The sequence below is a fragment of the Panthera uncia genome, unplaced genomic scaffold, assembly GCF_023721935.1.
Source record: "Panthera uncia isolate 11264 unplaced genomic scaffold, Puncia_PCG_1.0 HiC_scaffold_1719, whole genome shotgun sequence".
NCBI classification, from domain to species: domain Eukaryota; kingdom Metazoa; phylum Chordata; class Mammalia; order Carnivora; family Felidae; genus Panthera; species Panthera uncia.
Genome location: NW_026058381.1, coordinates 1 through 19,782, shown reverse-complemented (window position 1 = coordinate 19,782; position 19,782 = coordinate 1). Strand labels below are relative to the sequence as shown.

The window sequence follows — 19,782 nt, the reverse complement described above, 5'->3', positions numbered from 1 at the left end:
CTAATCTCTTAAAAGGGGGACAGGCGACATATGGAAGATATACAAAGGGGGCTTGGGTCCTGTCTTCTATTAAGGATCTGGGAAGCAAGAGTTAGCTAGAAGTTATCCAGAAGGAAAGGTGGTCCTGAGAATGAAATTTTCAGTGTTTGTGGCTGCTAAGAACAGGTCTCATGAGAAATGTCTCTCTTCATCCCTGTCCCCAGTCCTACCAGGGTGACACCCTCCACCATCATCTCCTCCATGCCCTTCTATTTTCAAGGCCTGTTGCTTTGGCATATCTTACAGTCAAGCCTTGTCTTTTCTTCCCAGAAGAAGAGGCTTATCTGTCTTTCAGGAAGTTGGTTACATCATGAAAACACGCTGGTCATGTTAAGTTTAATACATGCACCTAAGACCGGAACCAAGGTCTGGGCTGCCAGCTGGAATGCTTTCTGAAGCCTCGAGAGTGTGGCAACCTGAGCCACCTCCCCTCCTCTGTCCCTGGCACCTGTGACCATTCTGACCCCTGGATGTCTGTGCAGAATGCATGTGGAGCACTTCAGACAATGAGAGGTATCAGTGACAGGGACCCCACTCGGTGGGGAGGGGAGGCAAAAGCCCACCTGAGACCTGGGGGATTTCAGCTGCCCCATTCCTTGGGGCCTGCAGGCTCCCTCCTGCCCCATTTGGCTCTCCTGGGTGCCACCTTTGGGCACAGCGGTCCCCTCTCTAGCAGACAGCATGCACCTCTTGTGTGTGGTCTGTGCTGTTGGGTCTTCGTGGCACCTGCTACAGGCCTCCCAGCTCGTGGATCTTATCATCTCCCAACCCCAGAAAGAGTCACAAGGAAGGACCAGGTTGTGGGTCCTGGATTCCTGCTGCCTCACGATGAATGAGGTCATTTCTTTTAAATGAAGTCTGAGGTCATTTCTTTTAACGCTTTTGTGTCTCAAGTTTTTGACCTGCGAGAGTCAAGCATTACGTACTTGACATGCTATGGTGACAAGACCAATTATATGGGATATCAGCGAGAACACCCGACACCAAAGCATCGTCTGCACGCATGGCAGGAGCGATTTCATAGAAGCTTCTTTTTGTGGCAATATGTGCAATGGGCGGGCTCTGCTAGAACCTTCTTTTAGAGCACACACGTCTGCTCATTCTCATGATTTGGCTGTGCCCATAGTGTGTATAATCAAGAGCACTGTGTTCCCCAGGAAGGGGAACAGACAAACGTTGCTGGTAGAAAGGGTAGCATGCTGACTTTGCTGGAGAAACTATTCGCATGGAAAGGAGAGGAAAGCGAGAAATGCCCCTACTAGGTTCAGAGCAGATTTTAGCTTGTTTTCCCCCAAGATATCATCCTCAGGTAGAGGTCAAGAGTTTTCGGGAGGGCCCAGGTCGTGAAAACTCCCAAGCATCTCAGCCGCTGCCTTTCCAAATGGTGTTGTCACCTCTAGGTGCGGAGGTTTTCCCTTGGTGGGTGTTACCAGGCGCGTTCTCCACGTTCAGGAGCTTGGCAGCCACGTGGCCCAGTCAGAGCCAGTGGGGGCGACAGCTGGCTCTGAATGCGAGTCAAGCGCCTTGCAGTGGCCAGACACGCCTGCAGGGCATCCTGCCTCCTCCAGGCCACAGCCTTTCGTAACAGGCTCCAGCTTGTACCAGGCTGTATTTTAGAGGCTTAGAGCAACACAAATTTACTGTTTCGCAGTTTTGTGGGTCGGAAGTCCAGCAGGCTTGGCTCATTTCTGCTCTGGGTCCCACAGTGCTGAAATCAAGGTATCAGCCTGGACTCTCGTCCGGAGGCTCCAGAGAGAATCCTCTTTCAGGCTCATACGGGTGGTTGACCGAGTTCCCAGGGCATAGGACTGAGGTCCCGTCTCCTTGCTCTGTTCTCTGATTCATGACTTCCTTGCTCTTCTAAGCCAGCAATTGTGGGTCAGGTCCCTCCCACACTTTGAAGCCCTCCCGCCTCTCTTCCGCCCATCTCTCTGACCTCAGCCAGAAAAGCTCTCTGTTTTTTAAGAGTGGCTGCACCCTGAGAATTCAGGATTATCTTCCCATCGCAGGGTCCATGACCTGCAGTCTGCAACTCCCTTGTGCCATGTCGGTAATGTATTCGGAGCTGCCAGAGATTAGGACATCTCTAGGGAGGCCACTGCTCTGTTGGCCCCACAGGCCTTTGGGAAGGAGGTACCTTGGAGTCAGGCACTCAAGTACAGGTGGATTTGAGAGGTTTCTCTCTTACACCCGTCCATGCAGCTCACTAGCGGTACAGCTCAGCTCTGAGTCTATGTCCTCCCTTCCCTTTCCGCCCTTTGTGTCACTCTAGGACAGAGGTGGGAGACAAAAATTAGCAGGTTAGTGTATATGTATACAGACCCACACACACGCATATATCTATATATACATATGTGATGTGGTGTGTGTGTGTGTGCGTGTGTGTGTGTGTGTGTGTATCCTCTCCTGAGGTCAGGTTTTATGGCACCTCTTGATCCACTGTCATTTTGAGCTCCTGCCTGTTAAAAGGTGACCTAAAGCTGAAGCCAGAATATCCCAGGGTAGCTACCACAGCTGATATAAAGATTGTCTGATAAACCCCCTCCCTCCCATTTCTCTCCCAGAGAAAATCAGGCACCAAGAGCAGGACTCCGGAGAAATCTGACAGCACAGAAGCCCATGGGGAAGAGATGGGCAGGGAAGGGATAGGGGCAGTCTGAGCAGCAATCCCAACTTCGATCTTTATTCTTTCTGGAAGTAGTGGAGAATTTCAGGAACATCAGATGTACCCACACTAAGACGTGAGGTCCTGGGTTTTTTTTTTAATTCCACAGAACAGAAATTGTTTCATGTGCCACCGAACACTCCTCCCCCAATCGGTATGACTACTTACAGGCTCTCTGTGCTGACAGCGTCTTTTCTAAGTACATGCTTTGCAGAAGAATCCCTCCTTCTATCGAGTGGGTCTATAAAGAAGTGTTGAGGTCTGATGATGTATCAGGAATCTGTATTCCAGAAGAAAAAGTATGCTTCAGGTTCTATGAGGTTGTGATGTGTTTTTGAAAAAATACTGAGTTCTGGTTACTAGTGATAATGTATATATGATGAGTAAGGCCGGATCCTATCAGGATGCCTGTTTGGTACTGTGGGCTCCTGCCTTTCCTGTGGACACCTGTGTGGCTCTGGAAGGGGCACCGGGATGGCCAGGGAGGAGCTTCTGAGGGACAGCTTTCAGCTCACTAAGAAAGACGTGCTCACCACTGGGGCAGCTCAGAAACAGCATGGCCAGGGGAAGCGATGAGATCACAGGCCCTAGGGGTGGTCAAAAAGAGGACGGACCATGCCTCCCTACATGGTTCTAGCATCAGATAATGTTATGACCTCCAAGCCTCCTTCCACTGCTGAGGCCCTGGGAGTCTCTTTGGAGGTGGTTGATTTCTGATGGATGAAACTCATCCGTGACATTTCACACTCATGACAACTGCTCTCTGGCCGATGGCAGCGTGGCTCACAGCTCGTCCTCTCCAGACCTACAGTCTCTGTGGGGCAAGAGTCTATACGGCACCAAGCTCTTAAGACAAGAGGAGGTTTTCTGGCAAACTGCCTGAGCACAGGACCGGAGTCCATTGTAGCCTCTGCACATGACCTGCTGACTGTTCTCAGGCAAGAAGATAACTTAATTTATAATTTTCAGTGGCCTCCAATCTGGTCTCCTGACCATGATATGAAAATATTTTGATGAGAAATCAGGGTCCAGGCAAAGGTTTGCCTCACAGTAAATCTGTGAGAAATATCCAACTGAAAGCAATGTCGTTGATGAAATGAGAGAGATCAGAAACACAAAAGGCTATTTAACAACCAATGGAGGCACCTTATCTATCGGAAGCACTGCTAGGAGCAACAGAAACCCTGACATACCAGAAGCTCTTCATCGAGCCCGCCAGCAGGACCACAGGAGAAAGGAATCAAGCAGCGCACCCAATGAGAAGCGGGAGGTACCCGTCAGTAAGGACGGGATGGCATCTTGTTTGAGTGCGGCAAAGCCAAGAGGTGGGGGAAGAGGAGGAGGAGGAGGGGAAGGAGGAGAAGGTGGAGGAGGAGGGGGAGGAGAGGAGGACGGATGGGTAGAGCCAGTAGGCTCGCTGGTGGCACTTAGCAGGTCCCTTCCCAGCCCACAGTGCAGCCCTGCTCACATCAGGGAGGCTAAGGATGCTGCCCGGGCCTCGGATGCCCTGGCCAGCCTTCCTTCCGGTTCCCTCTTTACCCCCCAGTGGCCTGAGGCCACTTCCTCCCTCTCATCTCTGCCCCAGAGAAGCAGAGGCAGTGGCGTGGCTGGGTGCTATGGACTCTCAGGAGCCGCCCCCCCACCCCTTCCCCAGGGAGAGATGGAAGGTGAGTCTTCTCCACGAAGAAAGGCACTGGGTCTTCGCACAGCCAGGCAGTTTCCAAAGGACGAGGTCCACTTGGCATCTGTTCCTTCCAAGATCATTTGACGCAATACCCACTCACTCCGTGCAAATTCTGCCCGGGTTACAAAGTCAAGAAGGAACCACCGGCCCAGACCTTTGAAGCACATTCTATCAAAGGGGGCAGGCAGAGCAGCGAGGGTGGACAGAATGATTCACTCATCTCCTCAATGAACATCTGATGGTGCCGAGACCTGGTGTATGACTCTGAGTTCTAAAAAGCAGAGTAAGTCTTATGTGGCATAAAACATCATGGAGAGCTTGAGGTGGGGGTGAGGGTCCAGAAGGGCATCTTGCACGGAAATCAGGAAAGGCTTTGGCAGGTAGCGTTTGCATAGGGCTTGGAAAGATTGGGGAAGAAGTCCTAAAACTGGAGACATGGAGGGGAGAGATCCCAGGCAGGACCAACAGCCTGAGCAGGGCCTGGTGATACGCAGCATGTGTCAGGGAAGAGCAGCCCATCTGTAGGGCCAGACCTGGGCTTGTGTTCATTGATTCCTTCAGCAGGGTTTGCAAGGCTCCGGCAGCTCGGCCGTGCTCCCAGTCAGCAGGCCCTCCGCCCTAACGGTACAAGCACACAGATGCACTTTCGACTCATACACACGGCGGGCATAGCGGGAGGGGAGCCGTGATAGCTAAGCCGTGGTTGGGGGGGGGGGGGCGGGGGGTCAAGAGTGACTGCTCCCAGGAAGGGAAAGGCCCTGACAGCATTGTATACCAGTCAGCCTTCCTGCCCAGGACGCTGGGGAACCAGCTTAGATTTCTGGCAGGTGAATGACATCACCAGAGCCTTTCTGTCGTGGTTGTTGTGTTCTTAAGAGTACTCATTTGCAGCAGGGAACACAAGGAAGGGGTGAGGCGATGTGTGCAGGGGAAAGGCCCCCGGAATTGAGATGGGTGATAAGGGGACAGCTGAGCAGGTAAGCAATCAAATCAGTGCTGCTGGGAGGGAGGAGGGAGAGTCAGAGCCAGTTCGGAGGGCTCAGCCCTGGGGACCCAGGGGAGGGAAGGCACAGTGGAAAGGGGAGAGAGCTAGCATAGGTTAGAAATGAGTCCTATTTGAAATACACGCGCAGCACCTAAGAGTTGACCCCCCAGGAACCCCCACGTGAAGCTAGAGTAACTTCACGGTCCTCTGCAGTTCCTTGCATGAAAGGCGGAAAGAGGAACAAGTCATGAGCCTGCGGTGACAACATTACAGCCTCAGAGGACATGGCACTGGTCACGCAGAGCCAGGAGAGCCACGTGGCCTCGCCTCCAGCTCACCAGCGGATCTGCAGGTGGAAGTCCCCGCAGGGGTCCCCGCAGGAACCGGGCCACCGGGGCCAGCAGCATCCTCGAGGAGGAGCCAGAGAGGAGAAGCCCTGCGATCAACAGTCCTCACGATGAAACGGCATTAACATCCAATTAAAAGGATTACAGTCATTTTTAATCATGACTTATTGTTTGGCGCTCCCAAATGAAGAGTTTTCAGTGGTTGCTAAATCAAATGGTAATTGATTCTACGTGTGTGGAGGCTCTCGCCAGAAAGCCTTTTTATCCCCAATTTGCATTCATTTCGAGGCACGCTGTCTGAAAGGCACCGACGGCCTAATGGGCACGGTTCTGTTTTAATGGAATTTGGTAGAAGGCTCGGATTTGGCTCAATGCCCTCAGAAAGGAGGGACACCGTACTGCCCGTTGGAAAATTCATGACGGCGGCACAGGCCTTTGCTAGACTCAGCTTATAGGGCCCTTCTGTCCCGATGTCTGTGGATCCTCAGGGGGACCCCAGGAAATAGGTAGGACAGGTGTCCATCGGTCCCTTACAGCTGAGCCTGCGCTGAAGGGTCAGATGACCCCAATTTACACTCAGCCGTGTTGCCAGAACTGGAGCCCAGATCTCCTTACCGCCAGCCCCTCTCTCCGGGCAGGGAATTGACACTCTTTCCCACTGCCCCTAACCGGTCTGTCTGAGGGAGTGCGTGAAGAATAAGCATCAGATTACATCTCACGGGGTCACAGAATGGGGGAGGAGGTTGTTGGGGTTTTTTTAAATCACTCAGGTACTGGAAGAACATAACTCTCGTAAAAAATTTCAAAGAGAAACGTAAAAGAAGCACTGCTCTCGACCCTTCCTCTGTCGTTTTGTGGGAATCCTTGTCAGTTTTCACGGGTCTTTCCAGACGGTATTCGAAGGGTTTGAATACGTATGTGTCTGCACACCGTTGCAGGGACTGTTTCTACCTAAGAAGGATTGTTTTCTTTGTATTCTTCAGCGGTTTGATTTTTAGCTGTTTCCTGAAGGTATTTCCATGTCAGCATATGGATCTACCTCATTTTTTTTTTCAGCTGCTTTATAGAGTTTCAGAACACAATCTATACTATATTTTTCTGTTGATGAATACTTAGATTTCTTAATTGTTTTATTGCATAAAAAATGAGGTGGCAGGCCATCTTGCATGTATGTCTTTGTGCACAAGTGTTAGTGTTTCTCCAGAATTGACAACTAAATGTGGAATCACTGAAAGTTAAGCATATTTTTAAAAATTTTTTGAAGTTTATTTTTTGAGCGAGCGAGCATGAATGGGGGGAGGGGCAAAAGGAGAGGGAGAGAGAGAATTCCAAGCAGGCTCTGTGACGTCAGCACAGAGCCCCATGGGGGGGCTCCAAACTCACGAACTGTCAGATCATGACCTGAGCCGAAATCGAGAGTCAGGTGCTTAACCAACTGAGCCACCCAGGTGCCCCTCCAAGCATATTTTTTAATATTTATTTATTTTTTTGAGAGAGAGAGAGAGAGAGAGAGAGAGAGAGAGAGAGAGGAATGAGTGGGGGAGGGACAGAGGGGGAGAGAAGCAGGCTCAGCCATGTTAGCATAGAGCCTAATGCTGAGCTCGAACTCATGAACCATGAAATCATGACCTGAGCCAAAGTCGTCTGATGCTTAACCAACTGAGGCGCACACTGAGCCACCCAGGTGCCTGGAAAATTAAGCATCTTTTAAATGTTGACTGACATGCCACATTGTCCCCTAAAGAGATTGTACTGACTCGTTCTCCCGTTTCCCCACAGCTTCATCCATATTGGATGTTACAGGTGCTGTGACTTTGGCCAATTTGATGGGGGGGAAATTCATTGGTTTAATTTCCATTTTCTGGATAATAATCAGCTTGTGCTTATTTTCATTTTTGTTGACATTTTTTTTTCATGACCACAATGTGCCAGCTCATAATCTCTGTCCATTTTGTAATCAGGTTGTTTGTTCTTTTCCTATTAACATGTTCTTTATTCTTAATAATAACCATTTAATATCTCTTGCCAATATTTTTCTCCCAACCTGTCACTTACCTTTTAAGTTGACTTCTTTAATACAAAAAAAAAAATGCTTAACTTAACAAAATCCATCTACAAATCAGATACTACATGGCTCCTAGATTTTGTGTCTTATATCTGAACCCCAAAATTATAGGCATATGTCCTTTATTTCCCTCTAATACCTTTACATTTTATTTCTTCAGTTTGGCACAGTAATTTATCTGTAATCTACGTGTGTGTGTGTGTGTGTGTGTGTGTGTGTGTGTGGTGAGCTAAAGTTCTCACTTTGTTTTTCCCAAATGCTTAGTGAAGTGTCCCAGTGCTGTTCACTGTTCACTTCTGGCAGTTCTCAAACTTTTAGGTCTCAGGATCTCTTAACACTCTTAAACATTATTGAGGACTCAAGGAACTTTTGTTTAGGTAGATTATGTATATTTCTAGAGGTCATGTTTGAAACTACAACTGAGAAATGTCTAAAACACAGAATGCACAAGTACTTTCCCTATTATGATGGGAGTGAGGCCCATCCCAAAGCCTTCAGATGAAGCCCCTGAATGACAGAAGCAGTTAGACTGGGAAGTAATGTCTTGGCATTGATTGGGAAATAGTTCTGACCTGGGAGTTTCCCTGAAAGGATCTCGGGGACCCCAAAGGCCCACGGGCCACACTTTGAGAGTCGCCAGTGTATTCTTTCACCCAAATTTGAAATGCCTTCTGTAGCCCTCGTGCCCACAGGTCTGTTTCAGACTCTGTGTTTTGTTTACTAAAGGTGTCCTCCCATCCCCCAACCCAAGAGTTGTTTTTTTTTTTCAAGTTTTCTTACCCATTCTTGCACGTTTTCTCTTCCTGATATTTTAGAGTCAGTTTTTAATTCCTTTTTAAAATTCCGGAATTTTGATTGGAATTACAGTGACTTCATAGATTTGGGAGAACTGCACATCTTTATTTCCTGGTATAAAAGAATATGGGGAAAAGGATTTGAGAGACTGAAAGATGATGGTCACATGATCCACACCGAAGGGTCTCCGTGACTTTCCATTGTCAAAGTGTCTATCATGTAAATTACCAGCTTGACCCCTCTGGGCCTCATCTTCCTCCTTGTAAAATTAAGGGATTAAGATAAAGATAAATTAGGACTTTTTAACTTGAGGTCCATGTGTATCTATGGAAAGGTGTCAGGAGAGTTTCTAAAACTCCTGAAATCAGAAGTAAAAAAATGTGCATGCATTTTTTTTTTCTGAGAAAAGAGTGGGAACTCAGAAAGGTTAGAAATCTTTGGTTCCATGATCTCTCACCTTTTATGATTTTCCAAACACTGAAATGCCCTCACCATTCTGTCCAACGTTCTTCCCTTGTGTCTGCAAGGCCTTCTCACCTCACTTACCTTCCCAAGGGCGAACAGATCCCTTAGGGCAGGAAGTGAGTCCCTCCCCCTCTCCTGTCCTAAGTACAGGGCTGGCTGCACAGAAGGGCACCCAGCAGGCACTTCTGGGATCCCACGGAAACTCAGTGGAGGGCTGTTTGCCCGTCAGCATTTTTCAGTCTTTTTCATTTCCACAGTCATCTAGTGAGTACCTCAAAGTGCGACATCTTGGGGTAGAACTTAAACTAATGCCACACCCCTGGCCAAAAAAGGGCTCACTGTCTTCTCGGGGGTTGGAGGCAGAAAGAGGCTGGCAGTGGTAACTGCTATAATTTTGAACCATCTCTGATACAGTAACACCCAACTGCTTATTAAATTGGCTCTTAGTCGAGTTGGTGTATTTCTTCCTCATTTCCTCTTTTAAAAATATCAGTAAATGGCTTTTTTTTTAATTTTTTTTAATGTTTATTTATTTTTGATACAGAGAGAGACAGACCATGAACGGGGGAGGGGCAGAGAGAGAGGGAGACACAGAATCAGAAGCAGGCTCCAGGCTCTGAGCCATCAGCCCAGAGCCTGACGCGGGGCTCGAACTCACGGACCGCGAGATCGTGACCTGAGCTGAAGTCGGACGCCCAACCGACTGAGCCACCCAGGCGCCCCAGTAAATGGCTTTTGATACACTTATGAAAAATTTATATTAATCTTATTATGGCATAGATATTTTCAACATCTGGCTCTGGAGTCAGTGAGGGGATGTGTTGTTCAAATATTTGTTCCCCAGCCTGAGAGGGAATTTGGAGGGGGAGTGGTCTACTTAGGCTGCCAAAGCTTCACAAATCCCTGACAAAAAGAGGATCCCCATCTTCCCCCACAGGGGCTGTGGTCAGCCCAGAGCCATGGGAATGTCAGCAGGAATAGGAAAGGAACCAGCCCAGGGCTTTTCTCTTGTCCTGGCACAGCCACACATTCAGGGCTCCATTTCCAGCTCTGCTGTTTCTCAAGCAAAGTACTTACCTGCTTTCTGCCTCAGTTTCCCTGTTGGGTAAGTGGGAATCACACTTCACCCTGGGTCACTGAGGATTAAGTGAGTTAATCCATAGGAAGCCTTTGGAGTACTACCTGATGCCTAGCCAGAGACACCAGCCATTGTTATGAGTGATGATGACGGTTCCTTAAGACATGCTGTGGGGGGCTCCACTGTGAGGTGCAAGGGAAAGAGGGCTGCGTCTTGCATTTTGCCTTGAATTCGTGTCATTTTGACACAGCTGTGAGCTAACAATCTGCTAATTATAAAATGTCTCTAAAGCACATGAGATATTAATATAGAGATCTGCTAGTTTATTTTTGGACCTATAAGCCTTTAAAATCCCATGTCCACTGGTAACAACGCCTCCTTTGGGGAGTAAAAATTTTAAGTGGCATTGCAAAGGGAAGAGCCACCAGAAAATGGGCTGTGCCGCTTTAAATGCTGTGATCCTCCCTCACGTGGACATGCCAGGTCTTATATGGTTCACGCATATGAATTTGTGTGTATTTTGACATCACCATCATTCTACCTGGACTGTAAACTTTTGGTGACACAGAAGCATTTCTGAGATGGAGGTCTGGCTCTTCGGGCGTTATTCAGCAAATAAATCTTTTGCTTTCATTCTTTATTCTCTTTCCTACCCTGATCATTTCTTGCTTCCGTTTCACGTTTCCCTTCCTCTTTGATCTATTTCTTGTCTTTTCCTTCCAGCCTGTGGAGGTTCACTGCCAGTGTCACCCGACTTTCCGCAACCCACTTCTCCTTGACTCAGTCTTCCCGCTGCTTACGTCCATCATTTCCCCCGGGACTCCACTCCACCCACGTGGTTTGCCTCCCCAGTCTGCCCCCGGGGCGGGGGGATGATCAGAAGAGGGGCACCTGTGAGCCTCACCTGTGAGAAGGCCGTTGAGAATGAGACCATTCGTGTGTCCCCACATGTACCTGAGGCCTCCCCTCTTAACCATTGGCCCACCTGATAACTCTGGGGTTCCAAGGCAGACCTAGCTTGGGATCTGCTTCTCTGCATCTCTCTCTTACTCCACAGATCCTCCCTACATGTCGGAACTTACCTGCTTTTCCATAATAACCACCTGGTTCTCCTCTTCTCGAGATGTAGCTACTCCTCCCTTTTTTCCGACTCCTGCCTCCGACTCCTTTTTTTCGACTTTTTTTTTTTTTTTTTCCGACTCCTGCCTCCACGAGGAATGGGCAGGGCCCGCGGTGGGCAGCGTGTGTTGGCATCTGTCTGACTCTGGGTGCGCTGGGCTGTTTTCGTCTTAGCTAGCTGGCAGAGGTACATTCTTCTCCTCCTCAGATGTCCATTTAAGTTCAGGGTAGTGCTTTTCTGAAGGCTTGCGGTTTCTAGAAGCTTAAGCCTCAGAAGAGCAGAGCATTCTTCTGCTTCTCCAAGAGCAGGGCCAGTGGTCTGTCCTGATGTTGAAAGTCAGTCGGTCAACAGGCAAGAGCCCATTCATTTCTCCTGTTTTGTATTTCGCCCCACATGCCCGGACAGTGGCATTTGTTAATAATGGCATGGCAGATTATGGCGCTGCACTGAATACTGTATTCATTGCTCTGGTCTAAAGATGAATTATATCCAGTCCTGAAAAAAAAAAAATCAATGGTGATGTATTGCAGCGTGATCTATGGCTTCTACCCTTGAGAGCATCAGGAAAGCCTGGGTGTTTACTTTCTCCAGCCTGTAACTTCTTGATGGGGGATGGATGGTGTATATTTAAACTCCCAGACCTGTGAGGAATATTTTTTCCCCAGAGAAACATCTATATCTTGTAAATGGAATTTTATAAACATTTGTGGAACAGAAAAATTCTCTAGTCCTTGGAAATTGCCACACTCTGGGTTGATTTATCTCATCTGTTGAAGAATACCACACTTTTTATCCTCTGGTTGTAGCACATTTTGTGGAGCTCGGGATGTGCCATCACTCAATGTCTGATTAAGCATCCACGTTTCCTAGTTGCCCATCAAAGAGCTGAAAATAGCCTTAGGTGTTGGGGTGGGCTAAGGTGTTGGCAAAGAGTCCTCTAAGTAAAAATACCCCTCACCCTGACACCACTCTGAGAAATGCCCCTGCTGGTCCAGAAGCCCACCCATAGGTGGGGGCAGGCAGCCACCAGCGAGTGAAAGGATCATCCAGGCAGAGAGAAAGCCGTGAAGGTGAGCCCTGCCCAGGCTACAGCTGCCGGTGGCCGGCCCTGCTCACAATTGTCAACTACTGTTGTGTGACGGTTCACTCGGCCTCAACATCAAGTTGGAGGACAAACCTGTTGATGTGATAGTGCCCAGCGTTCAGAAGCTGAGATTAGAGTCTGAGACTGCAGTGATGTTCATGTTCAATGTCGCGACCTTTCCTAGCAGGCCTGGGCCGCTGCCAACGCCGGCCAGCGTGCTTCCGGCTTTGCTGTCACAGTCATTGGCTGCACAGTGAGCCACAGGAAAAGGCCAAGGGCAGGTGGGGAGGATGGTCAGAGGAACTGTCCACCGTGAAACAGTAAACAGGTAATGTTCGGGGAGCCCACTGGTTGTTGACTGAGCACGATTGGGGTGAATCAGAAGGAGAGAGGGGCACAGTGCTGGACCTGAAGGGTCCCCCTCTGGTTAGGGACAAAGCTAGATAGATTCAGAGGCCTCAGTGAGCGTCTGTGGGTTTCCCATCCGAATCTTACATCATCCTGGTTCCGCAGGCACCCTGAGAACTTACCCCGCTTCCACCCCCCACCCCCACCCCGTTCTTCTCCTTGACCCCAGGCCACTGTGCTGGAGGCCGTGGTGTGCTTCTTCTCCGTCTGGTCTATCGTCGGCCTCTCGGGTTTCCACACATACCTGATCAGCTCCAACCAGACGACAAATGAAGATGTGAGTTCCCAGCGGTCTGGGGGGTGGGTGTGTGTGTCTGCGTCCGGAGGCGGGGGAGGGGGGGGACAGGAGAGAGGAGCTCAGGGGCCAAGGCCTTGTGCATATTCCATTCCAGGTATGAGCCTCTGGGAGCAAACAATGTGCAGGGGAAGCATTTTCCTAGGGTCTCCATGATTTCCAGTGGGGAATCTCTAACCTGTCTTACTTTCTGGCCACATCAGTTAGATACTAAGGTCAGCTGAGAGTCCCCCATCTCCAAACTCTGAGGGAGGGGCTTATTGTCTATTCCTTCCTCTTCAGTAGTTTTGTGAGCAACCTGTCATACCTCCTCTGGAGGAGAGACCACATCCAGCTGATATCTCAGGGTGGATGAATCTGCCTTTTACATTTAACACTTTTGGAGGGGACCGCCCCCACCCAGAATTTAACTTTTTGTCCAGGATTATCTGCCTTTACTGAATGCAGATGGAGAGGAGGTATAAAAACAGAAAACATAATGTTGGAAATGTTCTTCATAAGCCTGGTCCTCTTTGCTCCGAATATTTAGACTCTGACAGAAATGTCTGTTAGTACAGGAATTAAATGTCTCAGAATCAGTCAGGTTGCCTTAAAGGCTTGGGAAAATCGGTACCGAGGAGATACATGAGTTAAGAGAATTGTAATCGAGTTATTTGTATTTGGCAACTATGGATATTAGAATCTGTGGGCTTATTTTGGTAACATTGTGAGGCTGAATTCAGACTATAAATGGGTAGTTACGGGAGCCGTGTTAACTCTTTCGGCTACCATTTGTTTAATTACTGGTTAGCACGCCAACTGTATGAAACAAATCTCCGCTGGCTTATGTGAGCTGACCTTTGGGTACCGTGTTGTAGGAACAAGAGATTATTGTCCCCAAAGAATGTTACTTTCTCCCTAGTCTGACCTGCTGTCTGGGGATATGTCCAAGTTTGAAGTAAATGCCAGTTTTCCTTGAGAAAAGTCTCTCGGTTTTCTCACTGTGAAGAAATGAGTAAAGATGTTTTACGTTCTTGATGAGTTTCTCATGACCCCATTCGCCTAAACTGTGGCATCAATATGAAGGATGTTGTATCATTCGCTGTCCTTTTCTTTCAGATTAAAGGATCTTGGTCAAATAAAAGAGGTAAAGAAAATTACAATCCCTACAGCTATGGAAATATCTTTACAAATTGCTGTGTTGCCCTGTGTGGGCCCATCTCTCCAAGGTAAGAGTCAGAAAGGATCACGTTCTCTAACAGAGCTCGGGAAAGCCAACAGCACAGGCCTCCGGCACAGGCCTCACGAGCTGGAGACCTGGCCACAAAACCCACTGTCACCTTTGGTCACACCCCCTATATGACCGCTGCTCAGTGGTCTGCTCTGTGTCAGGGAGACACGGCCTTAGTGAAGTGGAGATACGGCTGTCTCTTGTGTTGTTCCTGCCCTCTTTTTGGTTCTTTCACTGAATTTGTGTCAAGGTTGGGGAAAATCTCCTAAGGATCCAAATAGGAAAACTGAGGCACGTGACTCCAATTAATTACTGAGTCATCTTGAGCATCTGTGACGAGCAGAGAGCTGTGGTCAGCTTAGTAGGGGGACCGGGACACAACGTGGGAAGCAGGTAGAAAACCTGTAGAAGGAGGTGCTAAGAGCTGAGTCATACAGGATGTACATGCTAAAATAGCTCAACAGGACAGAGCGGAGTGGGCTGAAGCAGCGCGTATTATGGCAATGGCAACATGACCACACTGACGATGGCAGTGGCTGACACTGAATAGTGTTAGGTCTGCTCTAGATGCTTTATATGTATCAGCCTTTATTCATTGTTTTACGTTTTTTTTAAATAATTTTTTAAGTTTATTTTTTTTTTGAGAGACAGAGAGACACAGAGAGAAAGGAAGTGTGTGTGCACAAGTCAGAGAGGGGCAGAGAGATGGGGAGAGAATCCCAAGCAGGCTCTGCACTGTTAGCACAGAGCCCAATGCGGGGCTCGAACTCACGAGGTCATGACCTGAGCGGAAATCCAGAGTCGGATGCTTAACCGACTGGGCCACCCAGGCACCCCTGTGTCAGCTTTTAACACCTCCCTCTGTGCCGGTGAGTCAAGGCAGTATTATGCCCCTGTTTTGTGGACGAGGAAACTGGCACAGAGAGGTGAAGTAAGGTGCCAAGTTCACACAGCTAGTAAACTCTGCCTCATCGGGACCCAAACCCAGGCATCTGGTGTCAGAACCGGGGTGTGTGTGGAATGGCACTTGCAAGCGCCCCCGCAACCCCGCCCCAGGCAGGATTACGTGAGTACAAAATGCTGTCGAGTCCTGCTTATTGGGGAGCTACATCATGCAGAGCATTTCGAACAAAGTAACCCATCATCCACCATATTTCTTAAGCAAGTACTCCGAGTCTCTAGAATGAGCTTCCAAACCTTTATTACTTCCTCCCTTGTGGCTTCTAAATGTATAAATGGAGAGATTCCACAAAAAGCCATGGGGACTGTCTCCGAGGCAGCCCCACTGTGCACTTGGACCTCCATGGCCAGTCATTGCCGACATGTGCTAATGGAATGCAAACTTAATTTTTATTATCAGCCTCAGTGAAATATCATTAGGAAAGTAAGAGTGTTGCCCTCCCCAGAAACAAAATCCAAGCATATAGTCCCATGCCACGTATTGGTACTGGGTTATGTTACTGGTACTACTGGGCAATTAGAAATTGGTTGTTTTCTGGGGCGCCTGGGTGGCCTCTGTGCTGACAGCTCAGAGCCCAGAGCTTGCTTCAGATTCTGCGTCTCCCTCTCTCTGCCCCTTCCCCATTCACACTCTGTCTCTCTCTGTTTCAAAAATAAATGAATGTTAAAAAAAATTTTTTTTTAAGAAATTGGTTGTTTTCTAGAAACAAGAAAGTTGTGAGCCTAGTGTGCCATACTCCTGCTGAACTGGGGGCCCCCCAGAAGCCCCTGGCCTGCCCCTCAGAGGCTTCCTCTGAGGAGGGGCTGCACAAAGGGGCAGCCAAGGACTCTGGATTGGGGGCCACCTTGGGCTGGGAAGTCAGGCATGCCTGGGAGGGTGCTAGCCTCTCTCCAGGACAACTCCAGACCCACCCAGGCATCTCTCTTGGAGCTCTTTAGGCCAGAAAATCCCTCAGGAAATTCTTGGTTTTTCACAATTTAGCTTTGTTTCCTACTGGCGTGTATTTATTTGTGGAGAGTGGGGTAGGCCAGCAGCCAGGGCTAGGGCCCTTGGAGGAGCATAAGAGGCCAGGGGAACTGAATAGGCCTCCTTCCCTAAATCTAAAATACACATCTGAATCCATGAAAAGAATTTAAAAGTCTCACATTTTGAACAAATCTCTTTTCTTGTTCCCCATTTGGTGCTGCTTTGTTTTGTTTAGAGAACAAATCTTGTCACACCAAACTTCTTTCTTCCATAACTGGATAAAATTTCCTACTGTGGCTGAGTTGGCGCTGTATTCTTTCCAAAACCCAAGTCCCTCTGGATGGGGCATTTCTCAAGGACAACCTCCCCTCAGAACATTGTGAACTGCTCACAGGTTTGCACAGGGAAGACGGGCTGCTGGCCTCTCCCACTGCACCCACACGCTCCCCCAGCCTGGGCAGATACAATGGAGGGATAGTGCCTGGCTTTGTTCTTCCCTCCTGTCACCTTCTTTGCCCCTTCTCTTTCTGCCCTACCTCACTCACCCTTGTGCCCATTAGAGGGCCAGAGCCTTCCCTGGACATCCCAGCCAAGCCTGTCCATCAGGGACTAAGAACCAGTGACATGCCCAGCATCGTGTACCTGAGTTTCCTCTAAAATGTTCTTAAATGGCATAATGATGTGCTCATAAGAGTGTTTTTGTGGGGCTCCTGGCTGGCTCAGTCAGTTAAACGTCTGACTCTTAATTTCAGCTCAGGTCATGATCTCACAGTTGTGGGATCGAGCCCTGCATCAGGCTCCACGCTGAGCCTGGAGCCTGCTTGGGATTCTCTCTCTCACTTCCTCTGCCCCTTTCCCTCACTCATGTTCTGTCTCCCTCTCTGTCTCTCTAAAAAAGAAAGGAAGGAAGGAAGGAAGGAAGGAAGGAAGGAAGGAAGGAAGGAAGGGAAAGAAAGCAAAACAAGAGTGTGTACATGTTTCCCACTGAGAGCTGTGAGCCATGAGGGCAAAGACCCACATTCAGTTCCCTGCATGGGTCCCAGAGGTGTGCATGGCAGCAGGGTAGGAATGGCCAGATTTGGGGGTAGGGGGTCCTCATACAAGTCTAGCAGAAGGAATGGAAAGTTGGAAAGAGAGAAAGACCACTCCCAAGGTGTGGTCAGGGTCAGGCCCTGCAGGCCAGGGCTAAGGGTCAACCTGTGGTTGACAGGTTTAATAGAATGGCAAATCTACATAGTCAAAAAGGGGCTGTGACAGAGGGTGGGGTGCAGTTTCCATAGGAAACCCAGGAGGGCTTCCCAGAGGAGGGGGGCTAAGTTGTCATCTATTCTAACAGATGAGTAGGAATTGGGGGAAGGGAACTAAGGGAAAACAGAAAGGGGAGCAGCATGTGCAAAGGCCCTGAGGTGAGGGGAGAGCCTGTAGGAGAAGGAACTAAAGGAACTCGTGTGTAGGAGTGAGCGAACTACAGAGGGCAAAGCAAGAGGTAAGGCCAGGGGAGCACATCCAGATTAGGAGGGGCTCCTGGGCCATTGTGAGGACTAAAATGAGACTTGGGGCAGACTGTCACAGTCTTGGGCATGTGGCTGGTCCATTAAACAGGCCTAACACACAGGATGAAGGCTGAGAACAGGTTTGTTTTGTCCTCCCTGCTGCCCTTTCAGACTCTTTTGATGACCTAGTTCTTCTTTTTTTTTTTTTTTTTTTTTTTTGCTCCTGAATGAAATCCCCTGTAAGTCCCTTAGTTTCTCCTGTCACTTAAAAAAAAAAAAGGACTCAGGGCACTTTCATTTCCTTGAGAATCATATTGTTTCAGTGAACGGAAACTCCGGAGTTCATAGAAAAGCAACACTTTCCACCCCTTCATCCCTACCCAGGTTGGGGTTTCAGGGGATCTTTTGGAAAGACCGTTCCGCCCGACTCCACGCTGGTTCTCTCCCAGGGGATCTGCGTCTGGCCTCAGCCTCGCCCCGCCTCCCTTGTGTGTGTCCTCAGGAGGGCACAGGTGTCTGCCTGTCCGCGGCACCCTTCTTTGCTTTTTACCCCTTTGACCTTCTGTGCCCTGGCAGGGGGTCACAAACTTGGTCTGAGCTGCACGGGGCTCCAGCACCTCTTTTTGAAAGATGGAGCTTCTTGTTGCCTATTGGTTTTTCTAAACCTCTGGGGATCCAACAGAAACTGAAGCAGACAGAGTCCCATTCCAAGATCTTATCACAAGTATTTTTTTGATGCCTTGTTATTGTGTCGTCCGAACACCTGAAGATAGAGGTTGCCATAACTCCTATCTTCTGGGGGCCTGACAAGTAGCAGGGCGACCTCACGGACCAGCCCTCCGCCCTCAGGAGTGGGGAATGTACGTGAGCACATTGGATGCACCAGCAGCATTTCCGACGAGTGTGGCCCGAGCCCCAGATGGTGGGGGCCGCACCAGGAGCGCCCACTTATTAGCTGCACCTCCTCTTGCCCTTTGTAGTTCTGCCCTTAGACTCGAGGTCAGCTGCCAGGCAGAGGGGAGTGTGTAAAATCACGACGCCAACCAGGCGACAAGTGGTATGTGCCTAGAGGAGTCACACGCAGGTCCCAGAGAATCTGGAGAAGGGGCAAAAGCAAAGGCTGGGGGCTTTTGAACCCGGCCTTGAAGGACGGACAGTGGGGTGGAAGGGAGAGTGACTTGGGGCAAGAGAAACCAGAGCCCGAACGAAAGGCACAGGTGGCAAAGCCCAGAGAGGCGTGGCGGGGCCGTCTGTTCGCGCGCATGCGCTGGCGCTGGCGCAGGCGCAGGCGCAGGCGCACGGTGTCCCGAAGAGCTAGAAGTGCTGCGCTGGCAGTGAGAGGGCGTGGGTTGAGACCCGGCGGAAAGTGGGGACAAGTCCTCCGAGGCCTGGAGTGTTCGCAGGTGAAGGAGCGCGCCCCCCTCCCTCGAGCAGCGCCAGCGGGCGTAGAGACATTGTCAGGATGGGGGGCAGTTAGACGGGGCCCCAGTGGCCATGATGGCCGGGGTTGGGGGGACAGGGTGGGAGGGGGTGGGAGTCTGTAGCTGGTGGCAGGGAACAGACGCTACAGACATTTGTCAAAGGCAGAGGTGACAGACTTTGGTACTGACTGTACCTGAAGGTGAGTCAGGGTGTATTCCCAGGTGCGTGCAGTGGCGCCCCACACAGAAAGAGGGAGCCCCGCATGGAAATTAAAATAGTATTGATGGAGTCTTTGGCTTTTTATTCACTCTCTTCCTCCATATTGCTTTTTCTCTTGTAGCCTGATTGACAGAAGAGGATACATCCAGCCTGACACACCGCAGCCAGCCGCACCCTCCAATGGCATTGCCGCCTACGGAGCCACGCAGTCACAGAGCGACATGGTAGGGGCCGCCTGCAGCCGGGCCCAGAGCTCCCTGCAGAGGCTTCTCTTCTGCTTCTATGTTCACTAACCCAGTAACAGACCAAGCACACCTAGAAACCTTCCCGGAACACCCATTTACTGAAAGGCTCAGACGAGGGAACAGAAGCGTTAAATTAAGGCAATACCCAACAAAGGATTATGGCCCCTGAGTGGTTGGTTTGCTCTGGGTTGTGTAAGGGGAAGTCCGCATGCAAAAGGTCTTCCAGAAACAGCTTG

The 19,782-nt window shown here is 49.5% G+C and overlaps 1 long non-coding RNA gene across 1 annotated transcript; it reads left to right on the top strand.

The window, feature by feature from the left end:
- The first annotated feature begins 9,774 nt into the window (after window positions 1–9,774).
- LOC125917332 (uncharacterized) lies at window positions 9,775–19,776 on the top strand. Its single transcript, XR_007456155.1, has 3 exons — window positions 9,775–13,012; window positions 14,129–14,238; window positions 19,423–19,776. It is a non-coding gene; the product is annotated as an uncharacterized LOC125917332 (long non-coding RNA).
- Window positions 19,777–19,782: the final 6 nt, after the last annotated feature.